Source organism: Miniopterus schreibersii (assembly GCF_964146895.1).
Source record: "Miniopterus schreibersii genome assembly, contig: HAP1_SCAFFOLD_101, whole genome shotgun sequence".
Classification (NCBI taxonomy): domain Eukaryota; kingdom Metazoa; phylum Chordata; class Mammalia; order Chiroptera; family Miniopteridae; genus Miniopterus; species Miniopterus schreibersii.
Genome location: NW_027669799.1, coordinates 176224 through 198213, shown reverse-complemented (window position 1 = coordinate 198213; position 21990 = coordinate 176224). Strand labels below are relative to the sequence as shown.

Here is a 21990-nt window from a genome sequence, read left to right as displayed (position 1 = left end):
CCCGCCGCTCCCTCCTCCGAGCACCCGGTGGGTTCCCCGAAGGGCCGGCGCAGGGCCCCCCCCCCCCTTAACCCCTTCGGGACCTGCCCCCCCGGGGGTGGCTCCCAGTTCCCGGCTCCTGGTGCCACCTGGCGGCCGCCGCTCTGCGGCGGGACTGTGCCCCTGGAGCCTGGCTCCTGCCCGCACCTCCCCGCTGGAGCAAGGGAGCGGGACTTTTGGCACCGATATAGCCCGCACCCCTCATCCCCCGCGGCTTTGGGAAAAAACACACATCTGCCTTTCCTCCACACCTGGTTAACTGAGGGCCCAGGGTGTGACCTGCCTCGGTTTCCTGCGCAATGCCACCCTGCAGCCTTCTCGTCCCAGCCCACCTGTGCTCCCAGGGTAGATTCCACACCCAGCCTAAAGTCAGCGGGAAGGGGATCCTAAGCCTGTAGAAACTGTGGTGGCCCCTCCGTGCCTGACTGTTGACAGATGAACATCTCCAGGTTGAAATGCGCTTAGATATTTCTGGAAGGTTAGCGTGGGTAGGAAATTTACCTTGATTGAGGCCCTAGATACTTTTCTTCACTTTTGTTTTGTTTTCACTATAATGTGATGTAAGAGGCAGGTATTGTTATCCCCACTTACAGATGAGAAAAGAGAATCGAAGGAGGGCCGAGGAATTTGTCATTAGCATACAGCTGGTCAGTGACAGTTATGGTTCAAATACAGCAGGTTGGTCCCAAGGATGAAGCTCTTTGCAAAAACCTCAGGCTTCCCTTACGCAGACGTACACTCTCACCTCAACCCCAGCTTCCCATTCTCTCAACTTGCTCCTGTCAGTGTGCATTCCTCACACAACCCTCAGGAGCCCATGACTCTCTACTCCATCTCCAACCAGCACAGCATTGACCCCGGGACCTCTGCAAGGGACCAAGGCTCTATGGAAATCCGCACCAGATTCACCCTCTTCCCAGTGCTGCCTCCAGAACACTAGGCCAGAGGAGGGTTTTTACTGTAGTTTTATTAATTAGGCATTAAGGCATGGTAGGCGCTGGACCAAAAAGAGAATGAAGTGTGGCACTTGCCCACTTGGCTTATAATAGACAAATTATTGTGAGACAATAAAAAACAGCAGGTGGAGAAGCCCATATGGGTTTTATTGTCACCCTCGGGACCAATGCTACAATTAGTGCAAATTGCACACCTGCACATGGTAGCAGGTAGTCAGGAAGGTGGAAAGAAAACCCACAATTAGGGACTGCCTGATCCCTCCTCCTTCTAACTTCCATTGTCAGAGCCTCAGTGTCCACCTCAGAGCTCGGGGAGAGAAGCACATGGGATGACCATCCAGCTCAGCCCTCAACTCCAGCTTGGGTGCCAGCCCACAGGAGCACAGAGCCCCGGCCAGCTAGATGGCTGGGTGGAGGATGGCTTCAGGGAGCAGGGCGGCCCCAAAGTTTTCAGGCCACTTTCTTGGCCTAGGGAGCTGTTTCTAAGAGAAGTGGCATTAAGCCCACCCTGGAGTTGAAATGTCTCACTTCAAATATGTTGATGTGCCTTTGCCAAGAGACAGGCGCAGCCTTGGGGGTAGGGGGTGGTATGAATCAAGAACCAGGTTGATTTTGAGGCAATCACCTGGGACTCCTACAAAATCCTGAAAACTGAAGCATAAGGCCTCATGAGGGAATGAAGGACACTATTAGAGTTGGGATTTCTAAAATATGCCACTCTCATTGGACTGGAGATGTTTCCTCAAGCCAGTTTACTTGGATAGTATTATTATTACTATCCTACAGATAAACAGAGGGTCAGTGAAAAATAATTTGCCCAAATATCTAGGTCTGATGACAGTGAACTCAACTCTCTATACCATGTATCCGAAGGATAAATTTCATGCAAATGATTCAAGTTATCTCCAGCTGTCCAAATGGTTTTAAAAACCTGTTCTACTCCCTATATGGTTCTGGTCTAGTTAATAGTATCTAGTGAGTGGAATTGTGCCTATGTCAATTTCCTGGCTTTGCTAACATATAAGATGTTACCATTGGGAGGAGATGGGTGCAGGGTGTAAGGAACCCCTCTGTGCTATTTTTTGTAACTTCTCATGAGTCCATAATTATTTCTAAATAAAATGTTAAAAAACACACAAAAACATAAAACCCTGTTCTGTATCACTTTTTTATAAGCTTTACTATTTACTCAAGACACTGGTGTTTTGTGATCCTAGTATAGAGTTCTAGAACTTTTCAGAGTGGGAGTAGTCTTAGTAAACACTAAATGATTAGTCTGATCAAGTTTGGGTCACAATCATGACTATAGGTGCTCAGGTATAATGATTGTTATTATTGTGTGTATAATAACATTTTTGTAGATGACATAGCACTTTAGGGGAAGTTTCTATACCGTTATAGCAACATCGAGGCTTGTATAAATAGTTTCAGAAGCCCTCCTCCCCATTTTGCAGATGCTATTTAGAAACAGAAACAAGTTGAATACTTTGCACAGTGCACCTTCAACCTGCAAGCCAGTCTCCATGCCAAGAGGAGAGCTGGGACCCCCATGTGCATTCTTTCATGGGGTGGATGTTTTCCAGTTCCTCAGATGGGAGGCTAAAAAAGGACAAATTCTGCTAAATCACACAAACAAGTGCACTTGTGTATCACCTGCCCAGAGTTATGTAAGAATTAAATAATCACACTTCTCCTTTACTGGAATAAAAGTTCATGGCTTACCATGTTTCAATAAGCAGACTTCCACCTAGTAACTGTGGGGGGGAAATCAGTGCCTGAGTGGGAGTGTCTGCAGAACAATGGAAATTAGAAGTGTTATTTTCTTCTAGAACTTTTGAAAATCTCACAGTTTGACTAAGATGAATTATGACTGTACTTACTCGAAATTGCTTAGAAGTTGCATGACTGTGCAGCATTTGATGTTAATTTGCAAGTTCCCTGCCAAAAGCAGTGATGCCACATATAGAACTTTCCCTGCCTGAATTTTCCAGGGACCTTGATTTCACAGGCTCTGCGTCAAGGTTCCTTAGCCCAAGATTATTCTATTGAAATCTTTCCTGAGGCTGGTGCCCCTGGGATGGAATTTTAATTGTCTGAATTTACTTCAAGAGGCATTTTCCTCCCTCTCCCCTTTCTCTTGTCCCCTGTCCCTCACCCACCACCGGTCCCTGAGTGAAAAGCTGCCTGTGAACAACTTTTTATGAGGTTTATACAGATCAGGAAGTGTGTTCCTGGACATTCCCACTTTTGTTTGCTGCTGCTCTTACTAAAGTTAGAAAAAATGCAGCCATACGTAGAAATTATAAGGGCTTGGCATTTTTTTCAGAACTCATTTTGCCATCCATTTGAAAAAGAAAGAGGTGAAGAAATTCTTCAAAAGGAATTGCTGTGTTTCTTTTAACCCTGACTCCAGCACTTTCTCCTCTATTTGTGGCTCCGCACCCATAGGTCAACCTCGGTGGCTTTCCAACAGGATCCTTCTTCCAAAGGCATCCTTCTTCATCTTCCTCTTCTTCCTACAACCTCCTCTCTCTCATTCAGGTTCTCAGCCAGGAGCAGCATCTTACTAAGGAGGTAATTCAGTGAATGAGTGTCTGCTTCGTGTGAGACAGTGCAAGTGTCCATCAGCCACAGAAGGACTCTATGGTGGTGTAATTGCAGATGCCCGTGTGACTGTGCTCCTCTGCACGCCCCACAGTGACCAAAGGAGTCCGGGACACAGCCCTGTGTCCTGGCTCTTGGGAAGAATATTTAGAAGCTAGTGGCTCACCAAGAATCTGGTAGCTCGGAGGAGTATTTTAGGCCTGTTCCATTATCACAACCCTTTGCTGGCCATTGAATTAATTGCATATGTGTTAATGGAACAGGCCTAAAATACTCCTCTGCTCTAATGGAACAGGCCTAAATGTCAGCGGGATGGAGAGGGGCAGGGGGATGGAGGGGCAGAGAGTAACCAAAGAATTTATATGCATATATGCACAACCCAAGGACAGGGACAATGGTGGGGAGAGTGACTGGGGAGGGGGAAGGAACGGGGGGGAATGGGTCATTGGGGAGAAAAAGGGACATCTGTAATACTTTAAACAAAAATAAAAATTATTAAAAAAAAAAAAGAATTAATTGCATATAGACAAAGAAAGCTCGAGGAGAATGGGAAAGCGAGCTTCCATGTTTTAACAGGAAAAAGTGTTTATTTGTGACGACTGGGTCAGTCTTCCAAGACTTCGAGGGGAACGCCAGTCCAGCAAGGCAGAAAATAGAAAGTTTGGGGTGTCGTGTTTTGTTTTTTTCCCCAAAGAAAACTTAAAGAGCTGAGGGGTGGGGACGGGAAAATAATGGAGAAAAAGGAGAAGGTAATTAGCATTAATTGAACTCTTGTGGCCCTTCTGCAGCTGAAAACGGAGGAAAGCTTCCTGGGGCTGGAGGCCCTAACTCTTTGAGTGGCACTTTCTTATTATTTTCTTTTCCTTCCACTTTATTTCCTCTCTGTTTAATTTTGAGGCTCTTGACCCAAAGCTTTCTGCTGCCAGGACATTTTTCTTGATGCCCTAATCCTGTTTAATTATTAAACAAGGGTCTCTCCCACTAGCACTCCTCTTCATTACAAAGCCCCATAAACTTGGAAATGGGGGTGAGGAGGTGGTCTGTCTGGACAAATAGCACAAGAAGTTTAGATGCAGCCTTAGGAGACCACTTTCTGATAAAATGAAAGGGTTGAATGGACTGTATTGCCCTATAGATGTCTGAACTTCCCCTCTGATGAGTCTTAACCTCGGCTGCATTGGCTGCTGGTGTTCGCTTCTCACCTTCTTAAAGAGATGGAGGCGTCTATGGGGAAAAGGAAATTCACTGGTCTATAAAGTTTCATGAAAATTTAGCAAATATTTTATAGTTGTAGTCTTCTGAAATCTTCAAAAAGTAAATTTTTAAAAAAAAGAAGAAATAAAAGTCAGCTCAAACTCCTAACTTTCCTGTTGGGGATGTCTTAGGTGAAAACTGATGGTTTTCTTCAAAAAGGGAAGAAGAGGTAAAAAAAAAAAATAATTTCATAACTCTTGAAAGTTCTGATTTTATGTTTAAATATGAGTCCTTGGTTTTACAAATGCATTTTGTGTCTCAAATGTTGATTTGTAAGGCAGTGATATTATTTAATGTTATAAATTCTGGTTAACTTCTCTGCCCAGCAACATGTCTGAACACAGGGGAAATAGTTCTAATCTTTTTTTTTTTTTTTAAAGAGTTGGGTGAGAGGGTGTAACACTTTATTGATTTACCTTTAAATATATCTTTATTGATTTCAGAGAGAGGAAGGGATAGAAACATCAATGATGAGAGAGTCATTCATCAGCTGCCCCCACCAGGGATTGAGCCTGCAAACCGGCATATGTCCTGACCAGGAATCAAACTGCAATCTCCTGGATCATACAACCGCTGAGCCATGCCCGCTGGGCAGTTCCAATATTAATATGCCTGAACCTTATTTATACTTTTGCTAAAGGAATATATTTTTTTAACATGCCTTTATTTATTTCAGAAAGAGGAAAGGAGAGGGAGAGAGAAATAGAAACATCAATGATGAGAGAGCCGTCATTGATCGGCTGCCTCCTGCACGCCCCCAACCGGGAACCCTTTGCATTGCTAGTGGGAATGGAAAATGGTGTAGCCATTGTAGAGAACAGTATGGTGATCTCTCAAAAACATTAAATACACAGTTACTGTAGGACCCAGCAATTCCACTTCTAGGTCTATATCCAAAAGAATTGCAAGCAGGGACTCAAATAAATACTTGTACCCTAATGCTCATAGCAGCATTAAAAAAGAATGAAATTCTGATACGTGCTAGACATGGATTAACCTTGAAAACATTAGTTTAGCATTGAGCTAATAAATAAACCAAACACAAAGAACAAATATTATATGATTCCACTAATATGAGGTACCTAGAATAGGCAAATTCATAGAGACAGAAAGTAGGATGGAGGTTACCAGTCAGAAGGGTGAGGGGAAGTTGGAAACTTATTGTTTAATGGGTGCAGAGTTTCTATTTGGGATGGTGAGAAAGTTCTGGAAATAGTTTGCTCAACATTATGAATGTACATTAAAAAATTGAGCACCAAACTACTGCAGCTTTTGAAACTTTTAGCAATTTTAATTACTGAAAACCAAGAATGTAACCGGAAAGGCATTGAAATATGTCCATAAGAGTAAGCAGGGGTGGGGACTGAACAAATTAAATGAGGACAACTCACATGTACCAGATCTAACTTTTATATTGTACTATGAAACATACTGACATTTTTAATAGAGTTCTTAATTTTAATTGGATATATTTATATTCTAACTAGAAAGGAATGAAATTGAGAAGGCCTATAATTTTGCTGTAAATACATGTCACAAAAAAATTGAAAAAATCTGAATAGTCAACTTACTTTATAGCTTTGCTTATTAAAATATTTCCTGAAGAAAAGTATTCTGAATAGAAACACAAAGACAGTATATGTGGAAAATACTGAGCATAAATGCTTACGTATTTCAAAATGACAAAAACTAGAGTTGAGATGATTTCTCCTTTAGCAGACTTTGCTCTGAGCTTATTAGGTACCTCAGAATCTGTAGAGAGAATATTTGTATTAAAAACACATTCTATGGAGTAGAGTCTGTTGGAAGCGTCAACCACCAAATTTATTTAGCATAAAATACAACTTTGGTGAAATCTTGCAAGCAGTTTTACAAAACATATTAATAAGACCACATTAAAATATATGTTCTTCAGAAAAAATACTAGATCTGCCTAAAACTCTATATATGTGAATATGTACCAAGAATAGTTATCCTGTTTTAGATTAAAAATGTGGTTTTTTTAGAATTTTACTTTAATGTACATGGATATATGCTATTTTATCATTTCAGAAGGGATTTTATTTTTGAAAATCAGTTTTGAAAATCTTTGTCTAGGTCTATCAATTTACTAAGCCAATTTTGTGGTCAATAAATAAAGTTTTATTATCTTTAATGTAATTCTTCACTCTCAAAAGTGTCTGATTGGATGACTAAAATATACAGGGTGGGGCAAAGGTAAGTTTACAGTTGTCATTACGTGAAACACAGCTTATTCTGCGATTATTATTTATTAATTATTGTATTATTTTCATACAAACAACTGTAAACCTCCTTTTGCCCCCCCCCCTCCCCGTATGGTCGCTCTGCCTGTGACTTAGCGATTCTACTTCAGGGCTGGGAGCAGCCAAAATGCGCACATTGAGCAACATAAGCAACATAAGAGCAAGGATGCTCACAGCAGATTATTTGTCATAACTCCAAACTGGAAACAACGAAACAATAAAAAATAGAATGGATAAACAGATTTTCGGTCTCACCTATTGCTGAACTTCAAGATCAGCCGCAAGGCTTTCCGACAATTTTCCTAGGATTCCTGTGTCAGTCTAAGACACGCTAACCCCTTCCTCCTGCTTGTGAGAACCTCGAGGTCCACGCCTTTTCCTGCCTGTTCCTGACTGTGAGGTGGAGCCAGGCCTGACGCTGAGGGAGCTCAGCTCACTGAGCATCCCCGCTGGGGCCTCCCTTTCTTCCCAGGCCCTGTTCTAATTCTGCTGTTGGAGATGCCGTTTTGCAATGACTGGCCAGGCCAGGCTCCACTTTAGCCTTGGAGAGCTGGGGCTGGGCTTTGAGCATTATTTGATGTCTCTCTTGATTTGGCTCAGTAAATAGAAGGAATAGGACAGTCTTTCCAGGAAGAATTTAAAATTTCCTCACCAGATTAACCAAAGATTTCATACGCATATATGCACAACCCAAGGACAGGGACAATGGTGGGGAGAGGGACTGGGGAGGGGGTGGGAAGGGGTGGAGTGGGTCATTGGGGAGAAAAAGGGACATCTGTAATATTTTAAACCAAAATAAACACACACACACACAAATTTCCTCACCAAGTGGCTCCTATTCTCATTTCTAACTCCCAACATGACCCCGCCTCTCACCCTTAAAAGGAACCAAGTCCGCAGCAGCAGCGGCCTCTGTTCCCCGCTGGGCAGAGACAAGATGATTTCCAAAGGCGGCTCGGGGGGCGGGGCTGCAGGGAGGCTCCCGCGGCCTCCCCACGGGGCCTTGGCTGCCATGGTGCTGCGGCCGCTCCCCCAGTCTTCGCTTAATGAGCAGTCCTTCGCTTTCTTTAATGTTCTATAATTTAAGATGAAAAACATTTTAGGGGTGACGCGGCATCCTTTTAAGAGATGGAAAAATTCAGGTGTGGAGAGGCGATGGGATTTGCATTTTCAGTATCCGCTTAGTGGTAAAGTCAGGGCCCAGTGGCTGCATCCTGAGCACTTGCAGCAGCTTCCAGGAGCCAAGGGGCTCGCTGGCTCCTCAGAGGGCTCCACAAGGAGGCGGCCCCACTGGGAGAATTTACACCACAGAACTAGGCAAAGGCTACACACCCGGGCTCCTCCCCTCCCCGAGGGCTGATTGTTAAGCCCTTTCCAGCCCACGGCCTCCCGAGCCCCCTAAATCCCACCTTATGCCACACCATTCTGAAGTAAAAGGCATCTTAAGACTTCTTGTAAATAATGTAATTTGTAAACAACAAAACCAAACCTCACCTTCTGAAATACTTTTATAGCATTGCTGTTACATGTTCTACTTTGCTACTTTAATTAGTTTTAAAGGATAAAATAAGTACATCATTTATAAAAGTTTTCCTGAGGCAGTGTGCTTTTATATTTTATGCTTAACTTCAGCCTACTTTTGCTATACCTTGGGACATTTCCCAAGTTTCTGTGTAAAGTTATCGAGAGCTCAGTAGATGGCACTACTACACTGTCTTTTTGGTCAATTTTCGAAATTGTTGCTTTCTGGGACATTGATCCAAAACTCCTTGTCTTAGAAAAGGGTTGAGAGGAAAACCCAGATCTCTTAACCTAGTTCTAAGTAGGTACCAACTAAGACTCTAAATCTCTGCTTTTTCAAATCCTTTAAAAATTTTGTGCCTTGAGTAAATATATTGTCTAAACATGCATTCTTTGGGCATTTATCTTTAATTCTTCTCATCTGAGATTCTGAAGGTATTCTGCTAATATTTTCTCTCCAGGTCTTAAAATTTCAATGGGCAGATGAATCCCCTCACAAATTCTTTAGTGGTTTTTTTTCCTATACATAAAACAACAAAGTCGAGAGAAGTTGGTATTGCTCTGAAAATTGAGTTTTTCCTCCCAGAAAACAGCCTTTCGGTTTTAAAAATGTCAGTAACACTCTAAAAAATAAGACAAACTCTGTCTGATGAGTGAGTGAATGTGTGACAAGCTGGCTGGCTGCAGCACCTTTCCTGCCACCCCCAGGCCTATCGCTGGAGCCAGCTAATAGGCACCTTGTTCAAGTTTTTCCTTTGTCTTATTACTGAATTTTCAGGGCTACAAAAATGTAGAGCTAATCTAACAAACATACATGCACCTACCACTCAGTTAACAAAGAAAAGATCGCTGGCCTATGTATGATTCCCATTTGCACTCATTGTCCTTCCTCCCTAGCATCTAGAGCTCAATTTTTCAGTTTGTGTTTTGTCATCTTTCTCACAGACTTTGTTCTTTGTTTGTTTGCTTGTTTGTTACTTAACCCTCACCCGAGGATATTTTTCCATTGATTTTTAGAAACAGTGGAAGGGAGGGAGAAGGAGAGGGAGAGAGAGGGAAACATCAATGTGAGAAGATCAAAGACTGCTTTTTCACTGCGGTGAATAACTTTTGCAAGCGTCAGGAAACAGCTAACTCCCAGGGATGTTTGAACAGAACCCCAAACCCGCCATGGGCAATCTCTGAGATTTGCGACGCTTGAGCGGCCCACGTGGGCTGGAGCACCATGGGCTGTAGGTCTCTGTGCGCATGCGCAGTGATGTCAGCGGCGTTGCTTGGTTACCGTGATTCTGGGCCTGGAGATTCTAAGCCCTCAACTGCCCAAGGCTCTGCTTGAACCTTGTGGCGGCGGGCTGTTGGCGAGAGACAGAGACAGAGACAGAAAGAGAGACAGAGAGAGAGAGAGAGAGAGAGAGAGACAGAGACAGAGAGAGACAGAGACAGAGAGAGAGAGAGACAGAGAGAGAGAGAGACAGAGACAGAGAGAGAGAGAGAGACAGAGAGAGAGAGAGACAGAGAGAGAGAGAGACAGAGACAGAGAGAGACAGAGAGAGAGACAGAGAGAGAGACAGAGACAGAGACAGAGACAGAGAGAGACAGACACAGAGAGAGACAGAGACAGAGAGAGAGAGACAGAGAGAGAGACAGAGAGAGACAGACACAGAGAGACAGAGAGAGAGACAGAGACAGAGAGAGACAGACACAGAGAGAGACAGACAGAGAGAGACAGACAGAGACAGAGAGAGACAGACACAGAGAGAGAGACAGAGACAGAGAGAGAGACAGAGAGAGAGAGAGACAGAGACAGAAAGAGAGAGACAGAGACAGACAGAGACAGAGACAGACAGACAGAGAGAGTATTGGGCACGGGAGGTGCGAAAAGCGGAGGGGAAGGTGGGGCTTCCCAGAAGCCCGAAGCCTCTGCAATAATGTTTGGTTTTCGGAGGCGTTCGACCCTGGCCCCCTTGGGTCACCCCCCACGCCAGAGGGGGCGCATCTTTGGAGGCGGAAGGCCCGGCTCTCGAGACAGCGACATGGGAGCGATCCACAGAGCGGCCAGGGCCGGCAGCGTGTGGAGAGTGAAGCAAGCTCTGTTTTTCGGGAAAAGCGGCTTGAATGACAGAGACAGGATCAGCAGGTAACAGGGACTGCGAGGCTGGGGCCCGGGGTCCCCGGGAGGAGGCGGGTGGGCCCGGGAGGAGCCCCCCTGCCCGGCTCAGGGGGAGCGCAGGCCGCCTGCCCCGCCCGCTGTCCCGCCTCCCGCGGAGCCGCAGCGCCTCCCGGGGACCTGCCGGGCCCAGCGCTCGGGCCACTCCGTGAGCAGCACAGACACAAACACAAGGACCCGCTCATAACTCCTCCTACACACACTCTACTGACAATTTTTAAGCGATTTAACTACATATCAATAATGGAAACGAAATTAAGTGTATACAGCATTTTATATTGATGTTCACACTGTATTCCCATGATACAGCAACTTCTGGGCTCAAAGTTCTTTAGATAAAACCCAATAACCGTTTATCTCGGGGCACACCTACGTTCCTTACTGAGGGACCTCAGAAGGCACTTTCAGGTGGAAAGATGGCACTGCCCTTGACTAGGAAGACTCAGTTTCTCAAAATGTGTGCTCTTTTTATGTTTATCAGTTTTACAAACCAAATAAGTATGGTTTTAAAATTTTTGAATTACGTTGGTTATCTTTCATTATTGTCATGAAATTAAGAAAAAATTTGTGTAGCAAAGGTTTGCCCTTCTAGATATCAACATGTGCTATAAATTTCCACAAACTGTTTGCTTACTAGTAGCTGAAAAGACACATAAATGATTGGGACAGAAGGGAAAATGCTCAAACACCCAAATATATGTAAGACTTTAGATCTTGCTACTGGTGACATTTCATGTTTGTAGGAAAAGGTCAAATTCAAAGGGTGGAGAAATACCTGTTAAGTATTTGGAGAAAACGAACTAGATTTTTATCTCCTCCAAGTAAATTCAAGATTGAATTTTTTAAATACACAAAATGAGAAAAGTACCAGAAGAAAACACAAATTCCCACTTATACACTTTTGTTGGTGGTGGCAAAGACTCCAAAGCAAGATTTCTGGAGGTTGCTTGAGCAATATAAAAAATTCAAACCCTCTGTCTATCAGACAATATTAGCAAAATAGAAGAAAACATACTTGCAAAATATTTACAATGTCTGTGTATCAGAGAAAAAGTGTATGTTAATTTTACAGAGAATTCTTTGAAATCAACAAGAAAAAACAAATCTGAAAGTGGACAAAGAACTTTTTGCTTATGTACAAGTGACCAATGGACAAAAGAAAAAATATTTAGTGCCCCTGCTAAAAAAAGGAATTTATGTTAAAAGAGGAGTAAAATAATGTTTTCCATCCACAGAGTTTGTGAAGATGACCAGGGACTGTCCTTATACTGCTGCTTAAAGTTTAAGTTGCTTCTGACTTTTGAAATAGGCAATTTGGTGCTGAGTGCCACGTTTAAAATGTGTGTGTGTGTGTGGGGGGGGATGTATCCTATACCCATCAATTCTATTTATACTAAAATATCTTGATGAAATAATTAGATAAATTACATATAATTTGTTTTTCTCAGCACTGCTTAAAATAGCAAGGTATTATGAAAAAAAATCAGTTTGATTATACATACACACAAACAGACTATCATCTTAGGTTAGCTGAAAATATGTGCAAAATGTAATAAAATTTATTTCTGATCATTCTCAATGAGTATTTTTTAAAACATCTGATTTCTGCAATGATCAGGTACAGAAATTCTAGGAAATATTATTATGAATGAAATCATTCTGGGGAAGAGCAATAATATGAATCTTGCAGAGATAAAATTATTTCTCACTTTCTATTTTGTTCTTCTTCTGAAGACTTTTGGAGGATTGGTATCTCTTGACAACTTTTAACCTCTTCAGAAGTAAAGGAAATATATATATTTAAATTGTTGACACTATAACAGATGTCATCCATTTCTCCCCATTTGATGCCCCTCCACCCAGGCCCCTTCGGCCTTCAACACATTGTAGTCTGTGGCCATGAGCTATCCATATATGCACATATATGTTCTTTGGCTAATCTCCTTCAGTTCCTCCCAACCCCCTCCTTCTGTTTGTTCCATGTATCCATGCCTCTGGTCCTATTTTGTCTGTCAGTTTATTTTGTTCATTAGATCCCACATATAAGTGAGAGCATATGGTATTTGTGTTTCTCTGGCCCGTTTTGCTTAGCATAATACTCTCCAGGTCCACCCATGCTGTCACAAAGGGTAAGAGTTCCTCCATTTTTACAGTTCTATACTATTCCATTGTGTAAATGTACCACAGCTTTTTTATCCACTCACCTACTGATGGACACTGGGGCTCTTTCTTATCTGCCTTTAGAGTGTATGCATATAACTACACATATATATTTTACTTTATATGGCTTTATTACATACAATATGTAAATGATTATAGATTAATCATTTTAGTTGTGTCCTTATGAAAATAAAAGATAAAAAAACTATGCCCTGGCCAGTGTGGCTCAGTTGGTTGGAGCTTCATCGCCATAGCCCTCCCATACACTGAAAGGCCACTGGTGCAGTTCCCGGTCAGGGCACATACCCAGGTTTCCATCCCAGGTCGGGATGCCTACAAGGAGCAGCTTATGGATGTTTCTCTCTTGCTCTCTCTCTTTTCCTCTCTCTTGAAAATCAATTAAAAACAAACATAAAAAAATAATTTTTTAAAAGTTAAAATTTTTGTTGTTGTTGACAGTATTACAGATATCTTCCATTTTCTTTCTCTTTGACCCACCAGCCCCCACCCCACCCACGGCCGTCCCCATACTATTGTCTGTGTCCATGGGTCCTGCATGGATGCATCTATGTCCTTTGGTTAATCTCTTCCTGTCTCACACCCTCACCCCCGAGATGAGATCTGTTATTCTATTTCATGCATCCATACCTCTCAACCTATTTTGTTAGTCAGTTTATTTTTGTTCATTAGATTCCACATATAAGTGATATCATGTGATATTTGTTTTTCTCAAACTGGCTTTTTTCGTTAAATAAAGCAAATATCAGTGATTATTACTATTGCAGAAGTATCATTTTACTTTATAAAAGTTTCCTTTAAAAATATTGAACTCTCCCACTATGTTTATCCATTTTTTCAATCCATTTGTACATGAAATATAACCTGAATGCCTATTATGCAGCAGACATAGTCTACTCAGGATGTTTTCAATCTCTCAGGCCCCTTTCATCCTTAAAATCTTCATGTTGCCCAATATGACCAAAATGAGAAATTCAAAATTGAAGTATTATCACAGTTGAAGCTTATTCTCCCTCCTTTCAAGCAAAAGTATTTCTGAAGGTAGTAAATTGTAAAAGATGACCTTTACCTGCCCTTTTGAAAATGCATAATAGTGTTAAACACTAATATTGATCATTGGGAAGATTTGCTTTCCATACAATCTATAAATCTAAATATTGAACAAAATGAGCCATTCTTTTCATTTAAATCCTGAGTGTCCATTGGTTTAAATTTTCTTGAAAATCAAAGTGAGAATTACTTTAAAAATTCTTGTTTTGTTCTTTTGGTTCTCTTTCCCCCATAAGGCTTTTAAGAATTAAAACTTATTTAAATGCCAACCATTTGAACAGAAATGCAAGAAGCCTGTTGTATCGACCATTATTCACTCAGGGAAAGGTGCCCTGGTTGGTATGATGCCAGTATATTATGTATCAATAAGAATTTTTTAAAACAATGCTGCCAGCTATAGTTGTAAGACATTCTGAATTAAAAATTGGATTCCAGTGTTGGAGATGTGAAAATGTGAGAGAATAAGCATCTTAGAATCATTGAAATACTCAGTATTCTTTCTGATCCTTAAAACACGCCTGCAAAGTAGGTATAATGATACCATTTTACTTAATTGAAATGTTGTCTTTGTAAAGTCGTAGTAATAGTAATAGTGATACTAATATTATCTAACAATTATTGAGCAGTTTTTTGGTGCTAGGAACTGTAGGAAATGCTTTGCATAGATTCTCATTAAAGCAAACTGGTGTCCTGTGAGATAACTACTATTTTTATCCCCGTTTTGTTGATGAGGAAATTGAGGCACAGAAAGGTCAAGTGATAGCTAACAAGTGACAGTTAAAACAGGATCAGACTCAAGCTGAGCTGAATGCCCAGGTCATCCTCTGTTCAGACAGGCTGCTGCTTCATTAATGTGCATAACAAGAACTAGTAAATATTGTACTGTCCCCAGAAGAAAACGAAGGTGTAGGGACAAATGTTTATAATTACCTGAATAATTGAAATAGTGCCCTCTAAGTTCCTAAAGAGTCCTCTCACTTTCATAGGACTGCCCTGCATGTAGCCTGTGCCTGTGGCCATCCCAAAGTGGTGACTCTCCTACTAGACAGAAATTGCCTGTTGGACCTCCCTGACGCTAAAAACAGGACGGCTCTGATTCAAGTAGGTACTAGCCAACTATGTTAACATGCGATGGATTTGATGTAATCACTTAGAATAAAAATGAATTTCTCTCATTTAACTATAAGTCATTGGCGAAACTTGTGTTTACGTTGAATTCCTAGAATTTATAATCTATTTCTTGGCATAATACTGACAGGCTTTAGAATATCAGAACGAAGAGTGTGCAGCTATTCTGCTAGAACGTGGTGCTAATCCAAATATAATGGACATCAATGGCAACACCGCTCTCCACTATGCTGTCCTTGGTTACAGTCAAGCTATAGTGGAAAAGCTGCTTTTCCACAAAGCAGACATTGAAGCAAAAAATGAGGTATAGATCAAATAACTTTATTTACAAAATATTTGAAATACACATTTTTACTTTAGTTGCAAGCATTTTCTTTCTCACACACATACACTGAACACAGTATTATCAGGCCCTGTCACCATGGCAACAACTCCAAAGCCCAGTCAGGGAGGGCTGGAGAAATGTAGTGCCCACAGAAGGGGCAAAGCTCTGTCTCCCAGCTACCCTTCTACCCCAGGAGGACAACTTCCTCTTAGGGCCTGGCAGTGGGTGGGAGGCCCAGAGCCCAGAGGACTGAAGGCCTGGGGGAGTGAAGTGATGGTGGGGACTCGCTGCTATGCTGGCAGAGGCTTAGGAAATGGGTGCTGCTGGGCACGAGTGGGAGGGGGAGACCTAGTGCCCAGCAGGGGGAGCTGGGTGAGTGGAAGTGGGAGGAGGAAGCCGCAGTCCCCAGGCAGTAAAGGAAGGACAGCATATCATGATAGGTACTGTGATAGGAACAAAGAGTCTTGGAATCAGGACTATAAATATCTGAAGTGGGATCTGGAGAATGATGTTGAAGTTAACCTGTTGAAAAGGGAGTGGAGGGCATTTTAACAGTCAGTGACTGCACAGGGGTGAGAGGAAAGCAGCTCCTTTTTCTTTACTTTCTATATTACATGTTGAAGTTCAGAGGATCTTTTATACGTTTTAATATTGTTTGGATAGATGTCATTTTATAAATCATAAATTGTTTTCACTGCTCTACAGGATGGCCACACACCACTTTCCCTTGCTAAACGTGAAAATAGACATCAGATGGCAGAGTTGTTAGTAAGCAGAGGTGCAAAAGTCGACAACATAAAAAGGTACAATAGCTTGTTCTTCCTTTTTAGTTTGTACTTGGAGAGCACACTTATTAAAGCTGGGGACAGTGAAACAAGAAAGGGCTTAGGATAGAAGAAGCAATAGGAGAGAGCCTTGGTGGGGTTGCTTTGGCTCACTGTAAACTCAGAGAAAAGGGGCCTTGGAGACAGGTTCAGAGGGTTAGCCCAGGGTGAGCTTCCACTGCCCACTGCTCCCCTGGTTGCAAGTCTGATGAGGTCTCATAGAGTTTAGGATATGGAAGCCTGAGAGGGTGAAGAGGGGCAAGGGAAAGCCTCAGGAGTGCTCCCAAGAGGGAGAGTGTGCTGCTGTTTTTGTTTTTAAACCTTAGTATTGATCTAGAGTGGTAACAATCACTCAAATGAGAAAGATTAAATTAACAAGAAGATTAACTTATAATTATATAGTAAAAAATATGAACATATAATCAGTTAGGTAGAAAAACAATTACTCTGACTGGGCAACTGGAATAGCAGTATACTGGAGGATTATATTTATTTCTAATGTTGATTGATGTCATTTGCAATGTGACCTTTTTCATCATTTATTTTATATTAGCTAAAGGGGTTTCATATTAGTTTTATTAATTATGTATTTTATGGACTCTAGCTGATAGTTTACTTGATACAATAGTGGACTTAGTCTCTCTTACAGTTTTTTTAACCTTTACTATGTATATAGTTTTCCTTAAAAGGTGCATGTTAAATATAAATAGTTGATTTTGCGTTTTGGATAATCCTTTGCTTTAAATTGCTTTGTTTGATGAACACTGATATAATTAGGTTATCCCTAAGTGACTGTGAAAACTGCTACCAGATATAGTCTGGGCTCATCAGTTATTATTCTCTTTCATTTCTAGTATATTTTGATGTTTTTAGTTTTTATTGGTATGGGTAGAAGGAGAAAGATAACTTTAATTGAATAAACGCTTCCTTTAATGGAGGCAAGTTATATGTGAGTGATAAAGAAAAGAGACAAGGGCCTTCAATTCACACAAAATGGGGTTTAATGCCCAGCTTTCCTGCTTGCCAGGTGTATGACCTTGGGAATGTTTCCTAGCATTTCCAAACATGTTTCTGGATATTGCAAGGAGGATAGTAATATATCCTTCAAGGGGGATTGTGTGTAAGACTATCTAGTGGTTTTATCTTGTAAATATTTACTTTAAAATGCTAGTTAACAGGAAACTGAGGTTTAAAATAATTTCACTGTTAACTTTTTGTGGAGCAGGTAAGATTTAAGGCAGTTTGGGAATGGGAGTGAATTAGTCTATGTCATCAGTCAGACTCCAAGCAAAAGGCTAGACTAGTTTGAAGTAGCAATGGGCCAGATTCTTTATTTCAGGATTTTTAAGATCTTTATTGATAAGGATCCTAACATTATCCATTTCATTCCAAGTGGAACCTCTATGCATGGGGTTACAAATAAAGTCACATCTTTGGTTTTTCTAAGTAGTTACTTGGGGTCTTGAAGTGTTCATGTTAGCAGAAAAATGTGTATTTGCTGGGGGCTATCTCCTATACTCTCCCCCTTGAATTTTGTAGGAACCTAAAGGATTCCCTAAGTCCAAGGGAGACAGTCTCCTTTCACAAGTCAGATGGAGATGTAAAAAGGACATTCTGATCTCTCTGTTGTTTCCATTGGTTCTATTGCTGCAGAGTTGCCATTGAAACAGGTCCTAAGTCATAATTGACCTTTGCTCCCAGGCTGTCCTTGCTGATCCAGATTCCTGAGAGTTCATGTTGATTCACCCTTGGACTTGAAAGTCACAGCATTTTATAGTTTACATACATATGCTTATATGCTCAGCCATTATTCTAATTACCAGCACTGTGTTCTGGCAGCTTGGCTTCCTAGCTTTAGCTACCCACAGCCTTCCCCTGACACTGAAACAGCTATGTGTAGCTCACATATTAGCCCAGACCTTCACAGATGAGTTACCTTTTGAGCTTCTTGTTTGTTTTTTCCTGCCAGCAGGTATTAGATGGAACGACCATTCTAAGCTGTCAGAGAGGTTCAAATAATGCTGCAGGAAAAGACCAGACTTTCCTTTCTCCTTTGTTACCAGATCTGTACCCCATGGTCGCTTTATATCCTGTAGAGCATCTTTGTTTAGGTAGTGGAAGGTCCCATATCGCCTTTCCCAGAATAGTAGGTACCAACTTGCCTGAGATTCCATAATTTCAGTTGTCCCCTCAAGTGATATCTTTGCCATAATAATGACACTTTCCCAAGTGACTTGAATTTACCTCCAGTTTCAAAATATTTTAAATTATGCCTCACCTGGAAGTCAGTCAATAGAAAGCTCTGAATCAAAAGTAGGTTATTGGGCATGAGACTTGCTAAGGGCCCATGCGTGCCTCATCAGTATCCATGAGTGACAAGTAGGATTCTAACTCGCAAGCTAAATGGGGGTGGACAAGGAGATTACGCATCAGTCTCATAAAGATCTGCTTCATCACAGTTTGAGTAGGTAGAGAAGGGAGAGTGGGAGTCCAGGCCAGGTTGTGACTTCTCCTAGTTTTCTGCCGTTGGGATGATTAACTACAAAAATAGGGGAGTATTTTGATATCTGACTTCATGAAGAAATGTAATTGTAAATAAATTTTGTTGCAAGTTATATACTAGTTGAGATACCCTGAATTACAAGCCATGAAGAAAGAACAGTTAATAACCAAAATTAATATTTTCTAAAAACTGCAATATTTGAATGTTAGAAACTATGAAAAACCCACATTGGTGTTTATTTGGGATTCCAAAATAGTTTCAACAAATAAAGATCATGAACTGGTTTATTCTTTGCCTTACTCTTTCTCTGAACATGTCTTTTTGCTGTACTATCTCATATAATCATCCTAATAGCCTTCTACAATAAGGCAGTAAGATTCATATTTTGTAGAGGAGGACTCTGACCCAAAGAAAAGTGACTTGTTTGAGAACAAACAGCTGATGGTTATAGAACTATGATGTCTGACATGAAGACACTTGCCATTATGTCAAGCTGACACTAATTAATTCACTGAAAGATATGGCCCTCAAATCATGACTATTTCATGTAACTTTCTTTTAAGTTATGTGCCTAATAAAAAGTTTGTAGAACTTACAAATTTGAAGTGTATGGTATAATTAAAGTTTGAATATTAGCTCTGATATTACCTGAAATATTCTAAGATTTACTACATTTGGAAAATATTTTGCTTTAATATTAATACAGTAATATTATTTATCACCATTTCTTTACACATAGTTATCAACAACAAAGTACTGAATATGAAGGAGAAAGGCCATCTGTAAAATGTTCTGAAAAAAACGATCATGGTAAGACTTCTGATAGTGAATTACCCTAAGTGTCCCCACCATAGATAAAGAGTAAGGAAGTTCTGATAAAGAAAGAACAGTTAAAAACCCACAATGTGTAAGATAGGTGTATAGTATTCCTTAATTTCTTCCTTAATAAAGTAGTATCTAGTATTATTTAAACACTTAATTGTAGGTGATTTAAAATCTGGAACAATATTGTTTAAAAGAAGTCATTTATTCATGAATTCTAATATCCTATATGATATCGTTACATAAAAAAGTAAAAAGATTTAAGTTAGGATGTAGTATATTTCCTCAATAATCACAGCATAACAAATTGGACTTGTTAAATATAGATGTTTTGTTTAGTGTTTACAGCAAATAGATTACACTTAGTAAATGAATACTTGTTATTACATAGTGATTTGCCTCACTAAAAAGTCACTAAAACTACAAACTCAAAAACACTTTCCTGGCACCAAAAACAAAGAGCAAACGGTAAGAACTACAACATTTAGCCAGAGTGAAACAATCCCAATGATACTGGTTTTTAAACCAGTATCTTCCAATAGTACAGAAGTCAGAGAGGCAATGCCAGTTGAGAAGCATAGGTTATTTTACATATGATACCAATAAGGTTTCACTATGATCAACTTCATTCCTCAGAAGTCAAAACAGAATGAGGCATGTTGACTTCATTAGAACAAGATGATCCTTCTGTTTGTTGGATAATTGTCATGACAGTGTAATTTCCTTAGAACCAGACGCTCTGTTGCCATTGGTTAAAGATAATCATAATAAATATTCAAATAGCTCAACTTGGGACTCAACAAATTATAATAAAACTAGAAAAAAGTTTCACATTAACAAAAATGCCAGTGAGCTACCCAGCTCTGGCACTGAGTTCATTGTGCGATGTGAACTGTATGAGGAAGCCTTGGACATAGTAGACCTTCATCAAGAACTTGTGTAGGTTGGTTTTACAACCAATAGGAAACACAAAGATGCAATAGAGTTTTAACCTTGAAGGTGCTGATAGTATCAGACAGCTGCCCCTGGTTTTTATCTCTGTATTTTTGAACCAGAATTTTCAAATACAATTTCAAAATTCAGTTACTCATTGGTCCACTTCATGGTTTGCTATTTAATTCTCACATATCTTAAAATAGTGTTATTCTGATTTTACAGAATTCATTCCATTTACAATGTAGGTCTTTTTCTAGGCGTATGTCTTTCTCGTTTGTTTTACTTAAAAAAATCTTAATTTATGATGGAACAACGATAGTTGCTGTTATTTCCCCCCTGTGAAAGCCATTAAGAGCCCATGTTTGACTAGGGCAGTTGACAATAGCAAAATAAAGCAGAGAAAGAACAGAAGTCCAGTTCACACGCTTTCATGAGGATTAAGCGCAAACAGTTAGTAGAGGGAGAGAAATCTAAGACAGTTGATTAAAAGGTCTCCAGCGTGTGCACTGGCCTGTGAATTGGACATGGAGAATAGGACTTTATCAGATGAGCAGGGAAGGGCAACAGTTCAACAGGAAAGACCAGATTTTTCCCACACATTTTGAGTTTGTTGGAATATCCATGGGTAACTCAGCCTACATTTTGGATACAGTTACTTTGATTCTTTACCTTGTCCTGTCAACAACTACCTTGCATGGGAGAGCCATGTTTGTAGTGTCATAAGACATTAAGAAAAAGTTTAGAAACAAAGAAATAGAACTCTGTCATCATTAGAACACTATTGTACTATCTTTGAGAATTATCCTGTTACTCTCGCTACCCCAGTTACTTGATAGATTCATAACTATTGTACAAAGAAATGAAACCCACCTTAGTTGGAGAAAATTGCCAGTGTGATGTTTCATTATCCTATAGGAACTTTCATACTATAGAACGTGTTATCAGTGATTAGGATTCTGTTATATTTTCAATAAATAGAATTGTTGCTTATTTCACATTATTTTCTGACATCATCGTTTCATTTATCTCTTTCGTGCTTTTATTCAAATAGATCAAGAGGAATGTTTGGTAGAAGAAATAAGAATAACCAATTCCACGACTGGTATGTGTGAAATTACCTTCTGCTTCTAATCATGTAGAATGTAACATCACCCATCATAAATGCCACATAATGCCATTCTGTTAGGGGTCCCTAAATTAAGACTTTGAACAAGAACATGTGTAGGTTGGTTTTGCAAATTATAAGAAACGAAAAGATGAAATAGTGGTGACTTTGAAGGTGCTGATAATATCAGAAAGCTGTGCCTGGTTTATTCCTGTGTTTTTTTGAAACAGAATTTTCAAAGAAAATCTCAAAATTCAGTTATTGATTGATCTTAATGGTTTGCTATTTCACTCTCAGATGTCTTTTAGGTACTA

At 40.4% G+C, this 21990-nt stretch overlaps 1 long non-coding RNA gene across 1 annotated transcript; it reads left to right on the top strand.

The window, feature by feature from the left end:
* Positions 1-15396: 15396 nt before the first annotated feature.
* Positions 15397-21671, top strand: LOC308552046. The gene is made up of 4 exons (XR_013998097.1): positions 15397-15465; positions 16192-16289; positions 19553-19623; positions 21623-21671. It is a non-coding gene; the product is annotated as an uncharacterized lncRNA (long non-coding RNA).
* Positions 21672-21990: the final 319 nt, after the last annotated feature.